Raw genomic sequence first — 23,814 nt, forward strand, 5'->3', positions numbered from 1 at the left:
ATTTCTCTCTTTCTCTCTTTCTTTCCCTCCCTACTCTTCTCTCTCTTAATCTCTCTCCGCCTCTCTCCTCTCTCTTTCTTTCCCTCCCTACTCTTCTCTCTCATTTAAGGAGCCCCTCTTCTCTGTGTGAATCTCTCTCTCTCTCTCTCCCTCTCTTAAGGAGCCCCTCTTCTCTCTCTTAATTTCTCTCTTTCCCTCCCTCCCTATTCTCCCATTTCTCAAATTTACAAACTCGAATATAAATAAAAAACTAATTAAAATAGAACTCAAAAACTCAAATAAGAAACTAATTTAAAAAGAATTGTAATGCCTTCTAAAAGACCACCCTCCTCAAAAACTTTAAGAATAAACTAATTGAAAAAGAATTATAAGTAAAGAAAAAGAATTACAATACGAATTTTAAGAAATAGAACTCAAAAACCTTAACAAGAAACTAATTGAAAAGAATTGTAAGTAAAGAAATAGAATTACAAGACGAATAAAAAAGAATGCAAGTACCTGGAAAAAGTGAAAAAAGTAAGGCTCGGCTTATCCTTTCTCTTCCGCTCTTGGTTGCTTCAATGAAACGAGGAGAGAGTTAAAACTAGTCCACTCCTACACATAAATTTGAATTTTCAAAAAAGAGAGGGAAATTTGAATTCATTATAAATTTGAATTCAAATTTGTGTTCAACATTCTTCTTATACTTTCTTCTTATACGTTCCTTTTGAATTCAAATTTATGTTCAACATTCTTCTTGATACTTTCTTCAACATTCTTCTCGATTCTTGTAAGTCCTTTTCATTCTCGTAAGTCCTTTTCATGTAAGTCCTTTTCATTCTCGTACGTCCTTTTCATTCTTCTCGTAAGTCAAATCTTATTTTTCGTTCTTGCTCGTGATAGTAAGTCAAATCCTCCTCTCCCATCTCTCTCTCTCCTTCTCTCTCTCTCCTCTCTCTCCTCTCCTTCCCTCCATCCATCCCTCGACCCAATCCTCTCCTCCAACCTCCTTCCCTCCCCTCCCCTTCCTCCGCCGCCAAAACTCCTCCCTTCCCTCCGCTCTCCCTCCTTCCCCAAAATCCCTCTCCCCTCTTGCTACCCTTCCCCTCTCCCGTCGCCTAACCTCTTCCTCCCCTACCCCTTTTTCCCCCTACCCCCTTTTAACCTTCCTCCCTTTTCCCCACCCCCCTTGGCGACCCCCCCAACCTTTCCACCCTCTTCCCCACTCTCCCTTTGGCCCCCCCTCCCTCCTTCCTTGGCGACCCCCCCCTCCTCTCACCCAGCTCCCCCTCCGCCCTCCCTGGGGCTGGCCGCCAGCCCCCCCCTCTCCTCACTCCCTGGGCTGGCGGCTCTCCTCTCTCCCCCCTCCTCTCACCCAGCCCCCCCCCTCTCCTCTCTCCCTGGGCTGGCGGCCGCGGCCGCCAGCCCCCCCCCCCTCCTCTGACCCAGCCCCTCCCCTCTTCACCCTCCCCCCCCTTCCCAACCCACCCATCCCGCTCCCTGGCTGGCGGCCGCGGCCGCCAGCCCCCCCCCCCCTCCTCTCACCCAGTCCCCCCCCCCTTCTCCTTCCTCTCTCCCTAGGCTGGCGGCCGCGGCCGCCAGCCCCCCCCCTCCTCTCACCCACCCCCCACCCCTCCCCCCCCTTCACCCTCCCTGGCTGGCGGCCGCGGCCGCCAGCCCCCCCCCCCCTCTCCTCTCTCCCCCCTCCTCTCACCTAGCCCCCCCCCCTCTCCTCTCTCCCTGGGCTGGCGGCCGCGGCCGCCAGCCCCCCCCCCCTCTCACCCACCGCCCACCCCTCCCCCCCCTCCTCTTTCTTCACCCTCCCCCCCCCCTTCCCAACCCACCCCCCCCCCTTCACGCTCCCTGGCTGGCGGCCGCGGCCGCCAGCCCCCCCCCCCTCTCACCCAGCCCCCCCCCCCTCTCCTTCCTCTCTCCCTAGGCTGGCGGCCGCGGCCGCCAGCCCCCCCCCTCCTCTCACGCACCCCCCCCCTCACACTCCCGCCCCCCCTTCCCAACACACCCATCCCCCCCCTTGACCCTCCCTGGCTGGCGGCCGCGGCCGCCAGCCCCCTCCCCCCCTCTCACCCAGGGGGGGTCTTCACTCCCCCCCCCCCCTTCGCGACCCACCCGTCCCCCCTTCACCACCCTCCCTGGCTGGCGGCCGCGGCCGCCAGCCCCCCCCCCTCCTCTCACCCAGCCCCCCCCCCCGTCTCCTCTCACCCAACCCCTTCGCAACCCCCTCTCCTCTCTCCCTGGGCTGGCGGCCGCGGCCGCCAGCCCCCCCCTCCTCTCGCCCAGTCCCTCTCTCTTCGCTCTCCCCCCCCTTTCGGAACCCACCCTGGCTGGTGGCCGCGGCCGCCAGCCCCCCCCTCCCCTCCTCTCACCCAGTCCCCCCCTCTTCACCCGCCCCCCCCCTTTCGCAACCCCTCCCCCACCCCCCCTTCCCCCCCTCAGCCGCTCCCCCACCCTCCCGGGCTGGCGGCCGCGGCCGCCAGCCCCCCCTCTTCACCGCGCCCCCCCCCTCCCCCCCTCAGCCGCGCCCCCCTCTCCCCCCCTCTTCACCCGCCCCCCCCCCTTTCGCAACCCCTCCCCCACCCCCCCTTCCCCCCCTCAGCCGCTCCCCCACCCTCCCGGGCTGGCGGCCGCGGCCGCCAGCCCCCCCTCTTCACCGCGCCCCCCCCCTCCCCCTCCTCCCCCCCTCCCCCCCTCCATCTCCTCTCCCATTGGCTCCCATTACTCCCCCTCTCCTATTGAACCCCCATCCCTCATCCATTAGCCCTCCTCCCATCCATCCATTTCTTCTTCCTCCCCATTGCCACCACTCCCATCCCACATTTCCACCACGTCCCATTTTCCAAAATCCCATATTTCCCCATCTCACCCTCCTCTTTTTCATCCCCTATTAACTTCCTCACTCATTTCACTCCCTTATTAGCCTACTCCCCTATTACCTTCCCCTCTCCCATTCCATTCTTCCCTCCCCACTCTCACTTCCACTTCCCATTACTCCCTATCCTATTCCACTCCTCCCTCCTCATTCCCACTTCCACTTCCCATTACTCACTTGCTATACACATTTGCAAACTATTAATATATTATTACATGATTTTTATACTATTTGTAAACTTACATATGGGCAAAATCACAGGTGTCAAAGCGATCCTATTGTGGTCATACAACAACTGTGCTTTTATTCAAGGGTATATTTATCCTCATCAACAAGCTTATTTACTCAAGGTATGAAGTGCATAATTTGTGCACTAGGTGTTTACTTTGTGCCAAAATTGTTTGCCACACACACACACACATATACATATACCGAGAATTTTCTAATATTATCGCATCTACATTTCTCCAATGGGCATAAAACTTTGTACACTCCTCAACCTAGGTCTTATTGACTTGCATACAAAGTGGTGCACCCATCTCATAAGTACTTGTTCGGATAACACACCTCCTATGTATTTTATGACGATTGTGCATAACACTAGGAACAAAATGGTGTATCATATGAGACAGACTATGCAAAGCATATCCAATGGACACAAGACTTTACACGTTCCTCAACCTAGGCAGTATTGACTTGTGTGCAAAGTGGCATCCCCATCCGATAAGTACTTGTTCGAAAAATACACCTACGATCGTGTTTTTTGACGATTATGCATGACACTAAGGCAATAATGGTGTTTTATGCTTGATCGACAATGCAAAGCATATCCGATGGGCACAATACTTTGCACACACCTTCAACTAGGTAGAATCGACTTACATGCAAAGTGGCATGCCCATCCCATAAGTGCTTGATCCTATAACATACCTAGAAACGTGTTTTTTGACGGATGTGCATGACACTAGAGTAAAAATAGTATTTAATGCTCGATAGACCATGCAAAGGATATCCGATGGGCACAAAACTTTTCGTACGCCTCAACCTAGGTGGTATTGAAATGTTCTCAATGAGGCACACCCATCCGATAAGTACTTGGTCAGATAACACACCTAATGGCGTGTTTTTTTGTGAATGTGCATGTCATTAGGAAAAAAATGATGTATAATGCGTGATCGACCATGCAAATCATATCCGATGGTGACAATACTTTGCACGCACCTCAACGTAGTTAAAACGGACTTGCGTGCAAAGTGGAGCCCCCATATGATAAATATTTAGTTGAATAACACACCTATGGCCGTGTTTTTATATGGTTGTGCATGACACTAAGGCAAAAACGGTGTGTTATGCTTGATCGACAATGCAAAGCATATCCGATGGGCACGATACTTTGCACACACCTTCAACTAGGTGTAATTGACTTACATGCAAAGTGGCACGCCCATCGCATAAGTGCTTGATCAGATAACACACCTAGCAGTGTGTTTTTTTACGAATGTGCATGATGGCACTAAGGCAAAAATGGAATTTAATGCTCGATCGACCATGCAAAGCATATCCGATGGGCACGATACTTTGCACACACCTTCAACTAGGTGGAATTGACTTACATGCAAAGTGGCATTCCCATCGCATAAGTGCTTGATCGGATAACACACCTAGCAGCGTGTTTTTTTACGGATGTGCATGCCACTAAGGCAAAATTGGTATTTAATGCTCGATCGACCATGCAAAGCATATCCGATGGGCATAATACTTTTCCTATACCTCAACCTAATTGTTATTAAAATAATGTCAAAGAGGCACATCCATCCCATAAGTACTTGGTCAGATAACATACCCAAGGGCGTGTTTTTTTGCGGATGTGCATACCACTAGGGAAAAAATGGTGTATAATGCGTGATCGACCATGCAAATCATATCCGATGGTGACAATACTTTGCACGCACCTCAATGTACTTAAAACGGACTTGCGTTCAAAGTGGAGCCCCCATCTGATAAGTACTTATTTGAATAACACACCTATGGCCGTGTTTTTATATGATTGTGCATGACACTAAGGCAAAAACGGTGTGTTATGCTTGATCAACCATGCAAATCATATCCAAAGGTGACAATACTTTGCACACACCTCAAACTAGTTGAAACGGACTTGCGTGCAAACTAGAGCCCCCATCCGATAAGTACTAGTTTGAATAACACATCTAGGACTGCGTTTTTTTACGAATGTGCATGACACTAAGATAAAAACGGTGTTTTATGCTTGATCGACAATGCAAATCATATCCGATGGGCACAATACTTTGCACACACCTTCAACTAGGTAGAATTGACTTACATGCAAAGTGGCATGCCCGTCCCATAAGTGCTTGATCCTATAACATACCTAGAAACGTGTTTTTTGACGGATGTGCATGACACTAGAGTAAAAATAGAATTTAATGCTCGATAGACCATGCAAAGGATATCCGATGGGCACAAAACTTTTCGTACGCCTCAACCTAGGTGGTATTGAAATGTTCTCAATGAGGCACACCCATCCGATAAGTACTTGGTCAGATAACACACCTAATGGCGTGTTTTTTTGTGAATGTGCATGTCATTAGGAAAAAAATGATGTATAATGCGTGATCGACCATGCAAATCATATCCGATGGTGACAATACTTTGCACGCACCTCAACGTAGTTAAAACGGACTTGCGTGCAAAGTGGAGGCCCCATCTGATAAGTATTTATTTGAATAACACACCTATGGCCGTGTTTTTATATGGTTGTGCATGACACTAAGGCAAAAACAGTGTGTTATGCTCGATCGACAATGCAAAGCATATCCGATGGGCACAATACTTTGCACATACCTTTAACTAGGTGGAATTGACTTACATGCAAAGTGGCACGCCCATCGCATAAGTGCTTGATCAGATAACACACCTAGCAGCGTGTTTTTTTACGGATGTGCATGGCACTAAGGCAAAAATGGAATTTAATGCTCGATCGACCATGCAAAGCATATCCGATGGGCACGATACTTTGCACACACCTTCAACTAAGTGGAATTGACTTACATGCAAAGTGGCATTCCCATCGCATAAGTGCTTGATCAGATAACACACCTAGCAGCGTGTTTTTTTACGGATGTGCATGGCACTAAGGCAAAAATTGAATTTAATGCTCGATCGACCATGCAAAGCATATCCGATGGGCACGATACTTTGCACACACCTTCAACTAAGTGGAATTGACTTACATGCAAAGTGGCATTCCCATCGCATAAGTGTTGATCGGATAACACACCTAGCAGCGTGTTTTTTTACGGATGTGCATGGCACTAAGGCAAAAATGGAATTTAATGCTCGATCGACCATGCAAAGCATATCCGATGGGCACGATACTTTGCACACACCTTCAACTAAGTGGAATTGACTTACATGCAAAGTGGCATTCCCATCGCATAAGTGCTTGATCGGATAACACACCTAGTAGCGTGTTTTTTTACGGATGTGCATGGCACTAAGGCAAAAATGGAATTTAATGCTTGATCGACCATGCAAAGCATATCTGATGGGCATAATACTTTACCTATACCTCAACTTAGGTTGTATTAAAATGTTGTCAAAGAGGCACACTAATGCGTGATCGACCATGTAAATCATATCCGATGGTGACAATACTTTGCACGCACCTCAACGTAGTTAAAACGGACTTGCGTGCAAAGTGGAGGCCTCATCTGATAAGTATTTATTTGAATAACACACCTATGGCCGTGTTTTTATATGGTTGTGCATGACACTAAGGCAAAAACAGTGTGTTATGCTTGATCGACAATGCAAAGCATATCCGATGGGCACAATACTTTGCACACACCTTCAACTAGGTGGAATTAACTTACATGCAAAGTGGCACGCCCATCGCATAAGTGCTTGATCAGATAACACACCTAGCAGCGGTTTTTTTTTACGGATGTGCATGGCACTAAGGCAAAAATGGTATTTAATGCTCGAGCAACCATGCAAAGCATATCCGATGGGCACAATACTTTGCACATACCTTTAACTAGGTGGAATTGACTTACATGCAAAGTGGCACGCCCATCCCATAAGTGCTTGATTGGATAACATACCTATCAGCGTGTTTTTTTTACGGATGTGCATGAAACTAGAGCAAAAATAGTATTTAATGGTCGATCGACCATGCAAAGCATATCCGATGGGCACAATACTTTGCACACACCTTCAACTAGGTGGAATTGACTTACATGAAAAGTGGCACGCCCATCGCATAAGTGCTTGATCAGATAACAAACGTAGAAGTGTGTTTTTTAACGGATGTGCATGGCACTAAGGCAAAAATGGTATTTAATGCTCGATCGACCATGCAAAGCATATCCGCGATTGGCACGATCCTTCAACTAGGTGGAATTGACTTACATGCAAAGTGGCATTCCCATCGCATAAGTGCTTGATCGGATAACACACCTAGCAGCGTGTTTTTTTACGGATGTGCATGGCACTAAGGCAAAAATGGTATTTAATGCTCGATCGACCATGCAAAGCATATCCAATGGGTAAAATACTTTTCCTATACTTCAACTTAGGTCGTATTAAAATGTTGTCAAAGAGGCACACCCATCCGATAAGCACTTGGTCAGATAACATACCTAAGGGCGTGTTTTTTTGCGGATAAGCATACCACTAGGGAAAAAACAGTGTATAATGCGTGATCAACCATGCAAATCATATCCGATGGTGACAATACTTTACACCTCAACCTAGTGGAAACGGACTTGCATGCAAATTGGAGCCCTTATCCGATAAGTACTAGTTTGAATAATACACCTAGGACCGTGTTTTTTCATGGTTGTGCATGACACCAAGGCAAAAACGGTGTCTTATGCTTGATCGACAATGCAAAGCATATCCGATGGGCACAATACTTTGCACACACCTTCAACTAGGTGGAATCGACTTACATGCAAAGTGGCACACCCATCCCATAAGTGCTTGATTGGATAACATACCTAGCAGCGTGTTTTTTGACGGAAGTGCATGACACTAGAGTAAAAATAGTATTTAATACTCGATTGACCATGCAAAGGATATCTGATGGGCACAATACTTTTCACACACTTTCAACTAGGTGGAATTGACTTACATGCAAAGTGGCATTCCCATCGCATAAGTGCTTGATCGGATAACACACCTAGGAGCGTGTTTTTTTACGGATGTGCATGGCACTAAGGCAAAAATGGTATTTACTGCTCGATCGACCATGCAAAGCATATCCGATGGGCATAATACTTTTCTCATACCTCAACCTAGGTGGTATTAAAATGTTGTCAAAGAGGCACACCCATCCGATAAGTACTTGGTCAGATAACATACCTAAGGGCGTGTTTTTTTGCGGATGTGCATACCACTAGGAAAAAAACGGTGTATAATGCGTGATCAACCATGCAAATCATATCCGATGGTGACAATACTTTGCACACACCTCAACCTAGTGGAAACGGACTTGCATGCAAATTGGAGCCCTTATCCGATAAGTACTAGTTTGAATAACACATCTAGGACTGCGTTTTTTTACGAATGTGCATGACACTAAGATAAAAACGGTGTTTTATGCTTGATCGACAATGCAAAGCATATCCGATGGGCACAATACTTTGCACATACCTTCAACTAGGTGGAATCGACTTACATGCAAAGTGGCACGCCCATCCCATAAGTTCTTGATCGGATAACATACCTAGAAGCGTGTTTTTTGACGGATGTGCATGACACTAGAGCAAAAATAGTATTTAATGCTCGATCGACCATGCAAAGCATATCCGATGGGCACAAAACTTTTCGTATGCCTCAACCTAGGTGGTATTGAAATGTTCGCAATGAGGCACACCCATCCGATAAGTAATTGGTCAGATAACACACCTAGTAGCGTGTTTTTTTACGGATGTGCATGGCACTAAGGCAAAAATGGTATTTAATGCTCGATCCACCATGCAAAGCATATCCGATGGGCACGATACTTTGCACACACCTTCAACTAGGTGGAATAGACTTATATGCAAAGCGGCACGCGCATCCCATAAGTGCTTGATTGGATTACATACCTAGCAACGTGTTTTTTGACGGATGTGCATGACACTAGAGCAAAAATAGTATTTAATGCTCGATCGACCATGCAAAGCATATCCGATGGACACAAAACGTTTCTTACGCCTTAACCTAGGTGGTATTGAAATGTTCTCAATGAGGCACACCCATTCGATAAGTACTTGGTCAGATAACACACCTAATGGCGTGTATTTTTGCGGATGTGCATATCATTAGGAAAAAAATGGTGTATAATGCGTGATCGACCATGCAAATCATATCCGATGGTGACAATACTTTGCACGCACCTCAATGTAGTTAAAACGGACTTGCGTGCAAAGTGGAGCCCCCATCTGATAAGTACTTATTTGAATAACACACCTATGGCCGTGTTTTTATATGGTTGTGCATGACACTAAGGCAAAAACGGTGTGTTATGCTTGATCGACAATGCAAAGCATATCCGATGAATACAATACTTTGCACACACCTTCAACTAGGTGTAATTGACTTACATGCAAAGTGGCACGCCCATCGCATAAGTGCTTGATCAGATAACACACCTAGCAGCGTGTTTTTTTACGGATGTGCATGGCACTAAGGCAAAAATGGTATTTAATGCTCGATCGACCATGCAAAGCATATCCGATGGGCACGATACTTTGCACACACCTTCAACTAGCTAGAATCGACTTACATGCAAAGTGGCATGCCCATCCCATAAGTGCTTGATCCTATAACATACCTAGAAACGTGTTTTTTGACGGATGTGCATGACACTAGAGTAAAAATAGTATTTAATGCTCGATAGACCATGCAAAGGATATCCGATGGGCACAAAACTTTTTGTACGCCTCAACCTAGGTGGTTGAAATGTTCTCAATGAGGCACACCCATCCGATAAGTACTTGGTCAAATAACACACCTAATGGCGTGTTTTTTTGCGGATGTGCATATCATTAGGAAAAAAATGGTGTATAATGCGTGATCGACCATGCAAATCATATTCGATGGTGACAATACGTTGCATGCACCTCAACGTAGTTGAAACGAACTTGCGTGCAAAGTGGATCCCCCATCTGATAAGTACTTATTTGAATATCACACCTATGGCCGTATTTTTATATGGTTGTGCATGACACTAAGGCAGAAACGGTGTGTTATGCTCGATCGACAATACAAAGCATATCCGATGAACACAATACTTTGCACACACCTTCAACTAGGTGTAATTGACTTACATGCAAAGTTGCACGCCCATCGCATAAGTGCTTGATCAGATAACACACCTAGCAGCGTGTTTTTTTACGGATGTGCATGGCACTAAGGCAAAAATGGTATTTAATGCTCAATCAACCATGCAAATCATATCGAATGGCCACGATAATTTGCACACATATTCAACTAGGTGTAATTGACTCACATGCAAAGTGGCATTCCCATTGCATAAGTTCTTGATCGGATAACACACCTAGCAGCGTGTTTTTTTACGAATGTGCATGGCACTAAGGCAAAAATGGTATTTAATGCTCGATCGACCATGCAAAGCATATCCGATGGGCATAATACTTTTCTTATACCTCAACCTAGGTGGTATTAAAATGTTGTCAAAGAGGTACACCCATCCGATAAGTACTTGGTCAGATAACATACCTAAGGGCGTGTTTTTTGCGGATGTGCATACCACTAGGGAAAAACGGTGTATAATGCGTGATCGACCATGCAAATCATATCTGATGGTGACAATACTTTGCACACACCTCAACCTAGTTGAAACAGACTTGCGTGCAAACTGGAGCCCCCATCCGATAAGTACTAGTCTGAATAACACATCTAGGACTGCGTTTTTTGACGAATGTGCATGGCACTAAGGCAAAAATGGTATTTAATGCTCGATCGACCATGCAAAGGATATCCAATGGGCACAAAACTTTTTTTACGCCTCAACCTAGGTGGTATTGAAATGTTCTCAATGAGGCACACCCATCCGATAAGTACTTGGTCAGATAACACACCTAATGGCGTGTTTTTGTGCGAATGTGCATATCATTAGGGAAAAAATGGTGTATAATGCATGATCGACCATGCAAATCATATCCGATGGTGACAATACTTTGCACGCACCTCAATGTAGTTAAAACGGACTTGCGTGCAAAGTGGAGCCCCCATCTGATAAGTACTTATTTGAATAACACACCTATGGCCGTGTTTTTATATGGTTGTGCATGACAGTAAGGCAGAAATAGTGTGTTATGCTTGATCGACAATGCAAAGCATATTGGATGGGCACAATACTTTGCACACACCTTCAACTAGGTGGAATTGACTTACAGGCAAAGTGGCATTCCCATCGCATAAGTACTTGATCGGATAACACACCTAGCAGCGTGTTTTTTTTATGGATGTGCATGATAGGAGCAAAAATAGTATTTAATGCTCGATGGACCATGCAAAGCATATCCGATGGGCACAACACTTTTTGTACACCTCAACTAGGTGGAATTGACTTACATGCAAAGTGGCACCCGCATCCCATTAGTGTTTGATTGGATAACGTACCTAGTAGGCTCATGTTTTTTTACGGATGTGCATGACACTAGAGCAAAAATAGTATTTAATGCTTGATTGACCATGCAAAGGATAACTTGGCATGTCCATCTGATGAGTACTTGATCGGATAACTTCTCCCACTAATAAATTAAGTACTAATTAAAAATTATAATAAATAAGTAGATTATTAAAAAGAGACTAATATTTATGTAATTGTTGCCACTGCAGCTTGCTTGCGAAGGACTCTCACAAAGGAGATGGCTATAGATTTTGTTCCAGGGATGGATGTGATTTTATGTAGCAAAAGAGAAGTAGTTGCATTTGCTACAATCCATGATAGTGATCCCAATTCTCTTTGCCACTTTCGAAGACTTGGCGAAGATAAGGTAGCAGTTACTGTATCAAAGATTCTTAGCGCACATGTTGAGCTAAAGTATAAATGTGGAGATATGGAAACACTTGGAGATGTTATGCCCTACAATACATCCAACAAATCATTTATAGCATGGGACAAAGATGAGACTTATGCAACAGACATTATCAAGAATACAAAGTGCACCACCTTGGATTTTACTATAGGGGACATTTTACAAATGAGATCATTTGCAAATAAGATTGTAGCAGAAGGTGAAGTATTGGGATTTGAACAAGTGGAGCAATGGTCATTTGCGCAGATGAGGATTCTAAAAGTCACTGATGATGGTATGGTTGATAACATAACATCCTTATGTGATCCCTACTATGAGGTAGGCAAGAATATGAGATGGAGCATGCAATTTTTAAACATGAGAAAGAGGCACGTGGTTTTCAATGATAAAGACAACGCATACTACAATATCAAAGGACCTAAAAAGCGTGCCCATGTGCCAGGCTCTATCACTTCAAATGTGGATGATTTCAATATACTCAATTATAGAAGTGACATCTTATCTGGAGTGGATGAGTTCATTGGTTCCAAGAAACAAAATGATTTTAGAAGCGAAGCCTTATCTGGGGTGGATGAATTCTTGCACAGTGAGAAGGGCAAAGGTTTCAATAGCGATGTCTTGTCAAGTGTGGATGAGTTCATGCATATTAACAAACCTGGTGTCAATCAAGGTTGTGGATTTGTGAAAGCCATGCAAGATGTCCCAATGAGTGATGTTCTCTCAGGAGTGGAAGAGTTTCAAGGTTCTCAATACTCTCGTAGAATATTGAATTCATTGAATGGTCCTAAGAGTATGTTAAAAATGAGGATGAGATCAACAGAGGATTATTCAGTATTTAACTTTGATTGTGATATGAACAAGGATGCAACGACCAATCATGGATGCTTGGTTACAAACAAATGTGAGGAGAAGAAGTGCATAAATACAGATAACAATGTGTACGAGGAACGAAAACGGTCATACATATGCATGAAGAGAAAGAGAATCCAGGCAGATCCACAAAAGCAACCAAAGAGGAAGAGAGTAATGAAGGAGGAGAACATGTTAAATGCATTGGGATATCTATGTTGCAAGCGAAGATGTATGCGCTTCATTGATCTTGCAGACATCAGGGAATGTAGAGGACACGTGTGGCAAAGAAGGGGAAGCGAAAGAAATGAATACCTTCTCACAAGTCTCTCTTGCTTTCTTCAGAATGGCAATAAAAGGCTAAGTTCAAGACAAAAGGTAAAACCTCTCGTAAATGGAAAAAGGATTTGCAATAAGGCATATCGCAATATTACTGGATTATCCCATGGTACATATTGGGATTTAGTCACCAAGGCAAAGGGCGGCAACAAATTTAGCATTCACGGTAATAGAGGAAGGTCCAAATCAAGAATCTCAACTGTCAGGGCAGCAGCAATTTTACAAGACTTCATACATGAAAATGCTTTGCCTCAACCCCATATATCTACCAAACTCCCTAACGGTGACGCGATCACTGAAATGCACCTTCCAATGGGCTTGACAAAGCTCGAAGTATTTGACTCTATTGCAGAAAAGCAAAGGCAAAGAGGGGATGCTGTAGCTTCTTCTCATACTTTGTATACTCTTTGGAGGAAGAACTTTGGATATGTTAAAATCCCAAGGAGGCAAAAAATGTCAAAGTGCAATGTCTGTGATGATTTAAAGCGAGCGATTGAGAGTGCAACATGTCCAAATCAAAGGGAATTATACAAAAAAAACCGAAAATCTCATCATGACCTTATTCGACATTCCAGACAAAAATATGCATTTTGGAAGGAGCAAGCTATTTCGCATCCTGATGACTACATGTGTCTTATTGTAGATGGCATGGATCAGAATACAACAACATTGCCTCGTTTTGTTGCCACTCCACCTAAATTACAAGGAAAGCACTTTCTAAAGACACATCTATGTGGAGTGTTAGTGCATGGAATTAAGTTCTTTGCAGATATATGGATTGATTCCTTGCATCTACATGATAGCAATCAAGTTGTAACATCTATTATGAAGGCAATTCGCAATGTACATGCAGAAAAAGGTCGCTTGCCACCGACTTTGAGAATACAAGCTGATAATTGCTGGCGAGAAAATAAGAATGTACTTATGTTTGCCTTCTGCTCCATGCTAGTTGCTCATCGAATCTTCAATGAGGTCGAATGTGGATTTTTGTATGTTGGGCATACACATGAGGATATCGATCAGGTTTTTAGCACAGTCTCAAGGAAGCTTAAATGCAAGGATGTGGAGACAATAGATGACTTGGTAAGAAGATGTGGCAGGCAAGTTGGTGGTCGTAAGGAAAGTACAGTATGTGAGAGGCTCGAAAGAATCTATGATTGGAAGAGCTTCATTCTACCTTTCATACAAACGGGTGGTGATGCATTGACAGGTCATACCAATCCACACTACTTTCGTTTTTTTTTTAAAGATGAAAAACCCGTAATGCAATGGCAACAGTATTCTCATGATACAAAATGGGAACCTGAAGAACCTTACAGTCTCTTAACTTCAATTCCCAGCAAGGAAAGGTATCCAACATGGGCTCCTATACAAGAATTTAATGAGAGGTCTAATTGTGAAATAGATGGATTAAAAGCATTTATTACATACAAAGAGGAAATGCTCCAGAGATATCCTGATTCGAAGCCTGCTTGGAGAGAACACACTACCACTGTAATTAACAAGACACGAAATTTAATAAAGGACCTTGAGAGAATGCGAGGCTCAAAGGATGTCAAGGAAGAATGCAATATGTTTTGGCCAAATGTTCATAACGATTTGCGCCCAGCTCCAGTCTTTGAAAATGATTTTGTATCATTACTCCCACGTCCATATTGTGGACCGAAGAAGAGAGAGTTTATGCCACAAGTAGATATAGAGGTTGATTGTTTTGTTGTGGTTCGGCCATCGGATGATGAATATGAGAATGTGAAGTTTTGGGTTGCAAAAGTAGTTGATATGCAAAGAGATGACCAAGGGAGAGCTACAACATTTACAGCGGTATGGTATGAGCCAAAGGGCAGGAAGGAGAATATGGATAACAACACATTATATACTAATTGTATAATGAAGGAGTGGGTCCCAAATGATGAAGCAGTCTCTCAAGTTTCGACAGAGACAATCATAGTGTCTTGGCATTCAAGGGCAAAGAAATCAAAGAAGCACATGGGATATGAGGTAGAAGGAAAAATAAAAATACCACAGCAAACTATTTTGCATATACACGAATTTTTAAGGATGCTCGCCATGGAGGAAGTAGAAGGAGATAGCGCAAATGAAGAATGTCCATGATTAAAGCTTTGTATTGAAGTCCATTGATTCAGAAGGATTTTATTTGGGTACTAGGCAAGGAGCCAATCCAAGACAATTATAATCAGAGTCATCACCTCGTATGTCAAATGAGAGTCAAAATATGGCAACTGGCAAGGGACTGTCGTGACATTGAGCAATAAGACAATGGGGTGTCAAATTATGCAGATGGCACGAATTGAGGCTCTTTAAGAGCAACAATTTAAATTGTAAACATATGTTCAATCTATATCATTTTGGATATAAAGACTGTAGCTAAGAGCAACGTCTCTCAATGTAATCATATACATAAAGCTACAATTGCTATTATCCCTCTTTGGTCTTATGGCATCATGTCTTCTTTCTATTTATTAAAAGTTTTGTTAAATTTTGTGCATATTGCCGAGTGACAATGTTATTTTCATGAAATATTTAAGTCTCCTTTCATGGATTTATAAATTTATCATGTCAATGAAAAACGTCAAGGAAAAATATTTAAAATAATTAAATTAACAAATAACTTAGATATAGCTAGAATTTCTAATATAGGATTATTTCAAATTCTTGCATGTTGGTGTAAAAGTATAGATTGAAAAAACAATATTTGTATGTGAATATGATAGAGCCACAAAGTGAACTTTTAATTTGGGAAGGAAAAACGTCAAGGAAAAATATTAAAAATAATTAAATTAACAAATAACTTAGATATAGCTAGAATTTCTAATATAGGATTATTTCAAATTCTTGCATGTTGGTGCAAAAGTATAGATTGAAAAAACAATATTTTTATGTGAATATGACAGTGCCACAAAGTGAACTTTTGATTTGGGAAGAAACTTTTTAGAAAGTAAAATTTTGATTTGGAAAGGATATTTTCATAAAGTAAAGTTTTCATTTGGGAAGGATTTTTGGGCTTCGTCCAAAAACAACACAAAAAGTCCAAAATTAATGAAATAGGTGTTGTGTATTTCACGTGGCTTACAATTTTTGAAAAGATTTTGTTGCTAGAGAGAAGGGAATCGAATGGTTATGGCGACATGAGCCTCCCCGTTACAAATGCTTGTCTTGTCAAGTGGGAGATTTGTGGAGGAAAAGAAGGTTGGATGGGGGATTCATGGGAGAAATGGTTTTTGGGAGAATTGTGGATGAATCAAAGGATATGCCCTGTGAGAGGCTCGTGGATTGTTGATGGAAGTTGGATGGGTTTTTGTGTGGATGTTCTATGGGAATTAAGTGGGAAGATGGCAGATCTACCATGTCAGATGCTTGTTTCTTTATTATTTTTAAGGAGCCAATTTAAGGGGGTTGACTATCAGCTTTGACCATCGTGAAGCCTCAATCTTATGCCCTGTGGGATTGACTGTTGACAGAGCCAGTCAAGAGTTGAAGATGATAACAAGGTTGACCACGACATCATTACAAATTGGACTGTTGACTATTGGTACGCATGTGGATGTGCATGTTTGACTTGAAGCATTGAGCAATTTGGAAGAAGTATCTTATGTAAAGGAGTGCATAAGGGTGTGAAGAAAATGCGGTGCTACTACTGTAAGTGATGAAGGGCACAATTCGAGTGGTTTACAAGCTTTTCTTTGCCATCGGGCACGCGTACACCGTGTACCACTCACTGCCACCCACACTCTTTCCGGCTTATTTAGCTTTCTTTGTGAGTTCTTCAGAGGTATTTGAATTTGAGGTCCCTGTGGCTATTGTGTTTGAGCATGCTGGATCTGGAACTGTGACTGTTCAGAGCAATGTTTGAAGACTAAATTGTTGGTCAAAGTGGGCATACAGTTGACCATTTGACCTTGTTTAGCACACAGGAAGAGTAATTTTGACCCTTGTATTAAGTGTCTCAGAGAAAGCTTTTACTGTGGGTCAAAAAGTGAAGGTGTTGACAGTATGCTGGACAATTATTACTGACAATTGATTGTCATATATCAAGCCATGGGGAGTCTTAAGTTTGCAAGTACAGTTGACTATTGATAGAGTACAGCCTATTAGTACAATCAGTTTGACCAAGAATTACAAAAATCTGAGAAGGGTTATTGATGCATGTTGCAGCTTGAGGTTACTGACTGGGTATCTGGGAACTGCCTCAGGAGAAGAGTTTATTGAAAACCTCTGTCAGGTGCTCGTGAAGCCTCAGTGAAAAGGGCCGCGTGTGTTGGTAGGGGACTGCACTTTCCCCTTGGTTTTTTTGTTGTCTTGCAAGTGTCCTCTTACTGTGACATCATGGTGGAGGTCCCAATCTTTCTAGGCAGAGATGGGGAAGATGTTGAGGCATATTTGAGGAACTTCGTGAGAGCCAACCGCATGTCAGGATGGCCAGATAGGATGTGGACTTAGTACCTTCCTGATTTTTTGGAGGGGATGGCACTGGCCTGGCACTGAACATTGCCGGATGCAGTAAAGGATGATTGGGGGCTGTCACAAAAGCCTTGAAGAGATGGTTTGGGGTGGAAGAATCTCTGCATACCTTGTTGGTTCAAGTAGACCAAGTAGGCCAGTTGAGGGAGAATCAGTTAAAAGTTTCGAGGTACGTTTTGAGGCAAATACGAGGCAGCTATTGCAAGGGCCACAGTCACAGAGGCAGGGGGAGGCCATGCACAGGCTGAAGGTGACCTCGGGAGGCCACCTGTGTTGGTGCCCACAGCAGGATTGGAGCACTTGAAGCTAAACCGGTTCTTGGCGGGCTTGGAACCATAGTTAAGGCAGAAGGTGTAAGGGAAAGACCCCCAGAACTATGCAGCTGCATTGCAGGCAGCTTTGGCCAAGGAAAAGAAGAAGATGTTGGAGGCCAAACCAATTCAGATATTACCATTGGTTCCAAGAGGAGCAGGTACATCCTCGGTTGCAAATAATGCTGATGGCATGCCTTCCACAAGTGGCAGCCAGTTGGAAAAGAACCTAGAGAGGATGATGGCTGAATTCAATGAACTGAAGCTACATATGGTGCAGGCCCAACTCGCTAATGTGCCAAGGATGGAGCCGAGGGTCCCGAGAGAACCTGGCAACATTGTGTGTTTTGAATGCCATGAGAAAGGCCACGTGAGATATGATTGCCCAAGCCTGGCTGCGAAGAAAGAAGATGATAGGCCCGTCTCATTATTAGATGCAGAGGAGGAGCCAGATGGGAAGGATCTTGACGTGGAGGTATTTGCTAGAAAGAGAGGACATGAGGATGGAATGAGCAGTGGTGCAGACGAAGGCCGTGGAGGGAAGGTATATGAGAGAAGGAAGAAAAGGAAGCTCTCTAGACGAAAGATCGGTTTGATGGATTTCACATTGGGCCAAGGTGTGCCAGGCTATGATCTTATCACTGATCTTCATGGGGTGAAGGCAAACATCACTATTCTGGTCAGTCCAGCTCTAAGACAGCAATTTATGAAGGCAGCCAGCTCACGAAGGGCGAGGAAGAAGAAGGGTGCCGTAGATGCTAAGAATGTGAGCCTCGATGTAAAGGATCAGGTGCCAGTTGTGGCGGCCTCCATCAATGGCCTACCCATCAAGAATGCTTATGTTGATGAAGGAGCAGCTGTCAATGTTATAAGTGAGCAGACCATGAAAGAGGTTGGTCTAAAAATTAATGCCCCGTCCTTGTACAAGATAAAGATGGCTGATAACTCTAGAACAAAGTCCCCAGGGGCTATCACTGGTGTGAGGGTGGATGTGTGTGATATTTCTTCCTTATGTACCTTTCATGTGCTTCCTACCAAGCCTGATAAGAATGCTTATCCCATCATTTTGGGAAGGCCTTGGCTGCATCAAGTTGGTGCGGAGGAGAAGTGGGCAACAAATGAGCTGATCCTACATGATGGTGATAAGAAAGTAAAATACAGTTTGAAGAATGCGAAGAAAGAGGCGGTGAAGGAAATCTCGTCTGAATCTGCAAGTACAAAATATGATGGGTATGACTCTTGTACGGAGTCAACCACTTCTGAGGAACATGAGGTTTTGGAGGTGAAGGTGTGCACTTTAACTCTGGGTGCTTTGAGAGCCTCACAAGAGGATGCTGTTGCTGTTAATAAAGCTGAGAAGAGGGCAGCCATGTAAGAGATAGAGAATCAAGGTGGAAGCCAAAGATACGTGCTAAGCAAATCCATAATCATCAATAACAAAACTGACGGTACAATGCTCATAAGTATGAAACCCTAGACTGCCTAGACCTAGACTACCACATCATCACCTAGGTGGCATACCCTAGACTCCGGAAATACCCAACAAACCCCCCTACGGAGTGAGGGTGGAGGATGTATGAGGAGTGAGGGTGGAGGATATATGAGAAATCAACAACTGTCACTATCACAATGATACAGACCATAAAGACTCAACTAAACATGGTCCTAACGCAGTCTCAGAGGCAAGTGAGCATGGCTCAGAGGCTAGTGAGAGCATGGCACAACAGGCTCGGGGGCTCACCTAGCATGGCTCAGGGGCCCATCATGCATGGATGTACAAAGACTCAGTGGTCTAGAGAGGACATATCTGACCACGCATGACAACATACATCGATAATATCAACATACCCCCCCCCCTTGCAACAGGGAGGATTACCAAAAAGTGAGCGGAGAAAAGTGAGCAGCCCCAAATAAGCGAGCAAGATTAAATAGGTTTCAAGCAAGCGAGAACCTCATCCAGCATCTTATTCCTCGCAATATCATTGGAACAATTGATGTGATCATAAGCAAATTAAACATATTCCAACAATGAAGGCATGCCTGAAACTCACAATTATCTTCTCTTTCATCCCCATACTATCACATTTGAGTCATCGTGGAGAGGTAGAGACACAACAATGCATAAAATTTGCGATAAAAAAAGCAAACACTACTCAGATTTGAACATCCACACAGCAAGATAATGATCGATCACAAGGTAGAATATATGACTGAAAATATGTAAACATGATCATGAGCTACATATAAATATCATGTCTTTTATGCTTGCAGAAGATCGTCCATACATTCGATCCAAAAACATGGAAACAGAACCAACTATGTCAAAAGAAAAAAAACACATTTTCATCATAAGGATTAATTTTGCTTAGTGAAAATACCTATGTAATCTGGACAATACCATGCTTTAAAAAACTTAGGGAGCCAAAAAAGGATTTTAGCCCTCCATACTTCTATTATGACCAATGTCTGAATGATAGTTCTATCGGAACTAGAAATGAATGCATCTAAACCACTATGTTGATTGCTCATCCAGTATCCTATAGACTATTATGTTAAAAACTCAAGCATAAGAGGAGCATGATTTAAGTGAAATAATTGGCAAAGACACTCTGTAACTAGTACCCTGCTACATCTAACGGAAAATATGCACCAGGCATTAACAAGCTTCTATTTCCATCCCTATAAGCAAACTCGTATCCTGTAGTATGAAAAACTTTAAGGAAAACATTGCACTTAATGCATCAATTAAGCCAGTGACCACTCATCAGGCACAATCAAACAATCATCAAGGAAAGTCTAGTCAAGCAAGTTGAAGCAAAAAACCAAATATCTATTCAGATCTATGCCGTGGTGTATCCGCCAACCATGAGTAGCAAAAGAACCTATGAAAAAAGCAAAATAGTGATTATGCCACTCTACCATGATCACTTCCATGCTACAAATAAGGGAATACATAGTCGTTTCAGGATACTTTTAGGGTTCATTCCCAACCACTAAAAAGAGAGCCAATGCTATCTATTTATATTCATAAAATCTTTATGAACATTATCATGTTCAATATAAGGATAGGAGCCAACTCAATGGGTAGTCTTAAACAAATATAAATACTATTCGAATTTTAACCTTATGCAAAAGCTTTTTTTTTAACACAAATTAAAACTTGATTATACATATAGATGGGAATAAGGTCACCATTGTAAGTATGTATTTAGTAATTAAGTTGAAAATATTCCCTTAGAAAAGGGTCATAGCTCAATCAGCATAGTATCCATATTATATATCCAAAATTTACAAGATCTCATTCATACCATTAGAATGTTTTCATCACTTGTCATAAGTACTAACCTCAATTGACATTATGTATTTGGGTCAGAATAGTTTTTAGTATAGGATATAATGGAGCAATACATTTATGTAATATCTAGTGATCATAGTTTCTAATATAGGATAAAATGGAGCATAGAGTAATGTTGTCATTCAAAAATGATAATATACATTCTTTGACCATATACAAGTATCATGCATTCATAAAAAAAGTTAGTCATAAACTGCAATATAATGTGCCCATAATGCATGTACATTAAATCTTCACATGTTAGAATGTGAGAAAGGGAATAATTTAACTATGAAATCAGGGATCAATGTAGGAAATGGTCTTCTATGCACACATGTATGCTAAGGGTCCATCTAATACAATATTGGAAATTGATGTGAGTATAAGTGTATGCATCCATCAATGATGTATATGAGTGGATGCATCCATTTGTGATGTATATTGTTGTACTAATCCATGGTGCTTTACGGCTTGAGTTGTTTGTAGCGCAATTAATCACAACAATGTTGTATTTTTTAAAAGAAATATGCCATAAAAATTTCATGCTGCAAAACACACACGAAAAATGGCATTTGTAGCATTAATCCAAGCATTTTCTGCAAGCAATCTCCATCCCTCCCTTTCGTGCTTACTCTTTCGGCCACCTCCAGCCTCTTGTTGCCCTTCAAGACTGCCTCTTGCCTCCTCGCCTCCTTGCTTCCTCACCTCCTCACCTCCTTGCTTCTTTGCCTTCTCACCTCCTTGCATCATGCTTGTTGCTAGATTTTCCAAGGCCGTCCTTCCCCTCATTGTCTAGCTCCTCTACTCCTCACGTCATCCTTTCCCTCATTTTGGTATCTCCAATGAATAGCTTGGGGGTCTTGTTTCTGGAGGGGGAAGCATAAGAATGGCAGCACATTAATGCACTATCATTTTTCATGCTTTTGCCACCCAAAAACAAGACCTGCAAAGCCCTTGCTTAAGCTTGAACGAGCCTCTTGATTTTGGGCGTGTTAAGCCATTTTTGACCATTATACCCCCAAAATCAAGAGGCTCATTCAAGCTTAAGCAAGGGCTTTGCAAGCATTGCAAATCCAGTAAATGAAATCAATCAGATTAGGAATTGGCAAACTCGATTTGGGAATGGTTAGAAATACATTATCTTTGAATAATGCCTTGGATCATGGGATGGGATCCCATGAACCTGCTGCCTGTGATGACGAATGGTTCTGCCCTCGACTAAAGGTGACGTGTGTAGTAGTAAAAGGATAGCCCTCATGGAATCTCTAAGGGATCTTGATTTTGGCCATGATTTGCACATTCTAGCACTTGAGCCATACATCAATTTCCAACACTTGAGGCATATAGTGGCTTTGCCCACGCAACGTTTCCAGCTACAATCCAAGCATCAAGTAATCTCATATTCTGTATCCAGAGACATCATGAGGGGTAGAGCCTCTTTTTGGTAGTCTCACTAGCAATATGTATTGAAAAAAAAATGTATTCAATTATTATATTCTTTCTTGTTATATGAATGCTCTTAATGCATCCAAATTGTAGAACTACTTCTTAGCTATATTATATAATAGCCTCCATATGTATGCTCGTGAGACAACAAAAAAGAGACCTGGTAACCCAAAAATGACAGCGCATTGACGTGCTGCCATTTTTGGGATACCATGCCTCTTTTTTAATGTCTCATGAACATAAGAACAAGAACTTGTGTTTCTTACCTTTCTTTCCAATGGGGATCTTGCATTATTTGATGCATATAGTTTTATTAAATAGATAAAATAAGCATGAAAACATCTAAATTGGCTCTTGCCATTCGATTTGATGTATGACATGATCCCATTTGGATTTGTAATCCCAAAGATATGGGGTCTTACTTTTAGGGCTTGAATGCCTGAAATAGACGCGATGCCTATTTCATACATTTAGGCCTCAAAAGTAGGACCCCATGTAGGACCAAATGAGGTCCTACTTTTGAGGCCTAAATGCATGAAATAGGCAGCACGTTAACAAGCTACCTATTTCAAGAATTCAAGCCCTAAAAGTAGAACCCTGTATCTTTGAACTTACAAATCCCAATGGGATCATGTCCTATATCAAATCGAACGGCAAGAGCCAATTTAGATGGTTTTCATGCCTATTTTCTCCATCAATCAAAACTGTATGCATGAATATATCCATCAAGATATGCATCAATATATGCATCAATATATACATATGTATACATACATCATATGTATGTATGTGTGTGTGTGTACACACACACACACACACACACATATATATATACACATATAGATATATATATATATATACATACATATATACATACTTACATATATACAGCAAAATTAGGACCTTATTGGTTGCCTATTTCATGCATTTTGTTGTCTCATGAGCATAAGAACAAGCACTTGTGTTCCTTACCTTTCTTTGCAATGGGGGTCTTGATTTTGGGAGGGATATGCCAAAAATTGATAAACAACATTATTTGATGAATATAGTTTTAGTTGATGGAGAAAATGGACATGAAAACCATCTAAATTGGATCTTGCCATTCGATTTAATATA

This window comes from Dipteris shenzhenensis, chromosome 19 (genome assembly GCF_047967505.1).
Source record: "Dipteris shenzhenensis isolate YYH24624 ecotype China chromosome 19, Dip_SZ_1.0, whole genome shotgun sequence".
NCBI classification, from domain to species: Eukaryota; Viridiplantae; Streptophyta; class Polypodiopsida; order Gleicheniales; family Dipteridaceae; genus Dipteris; species Dipteris shenzhenensis.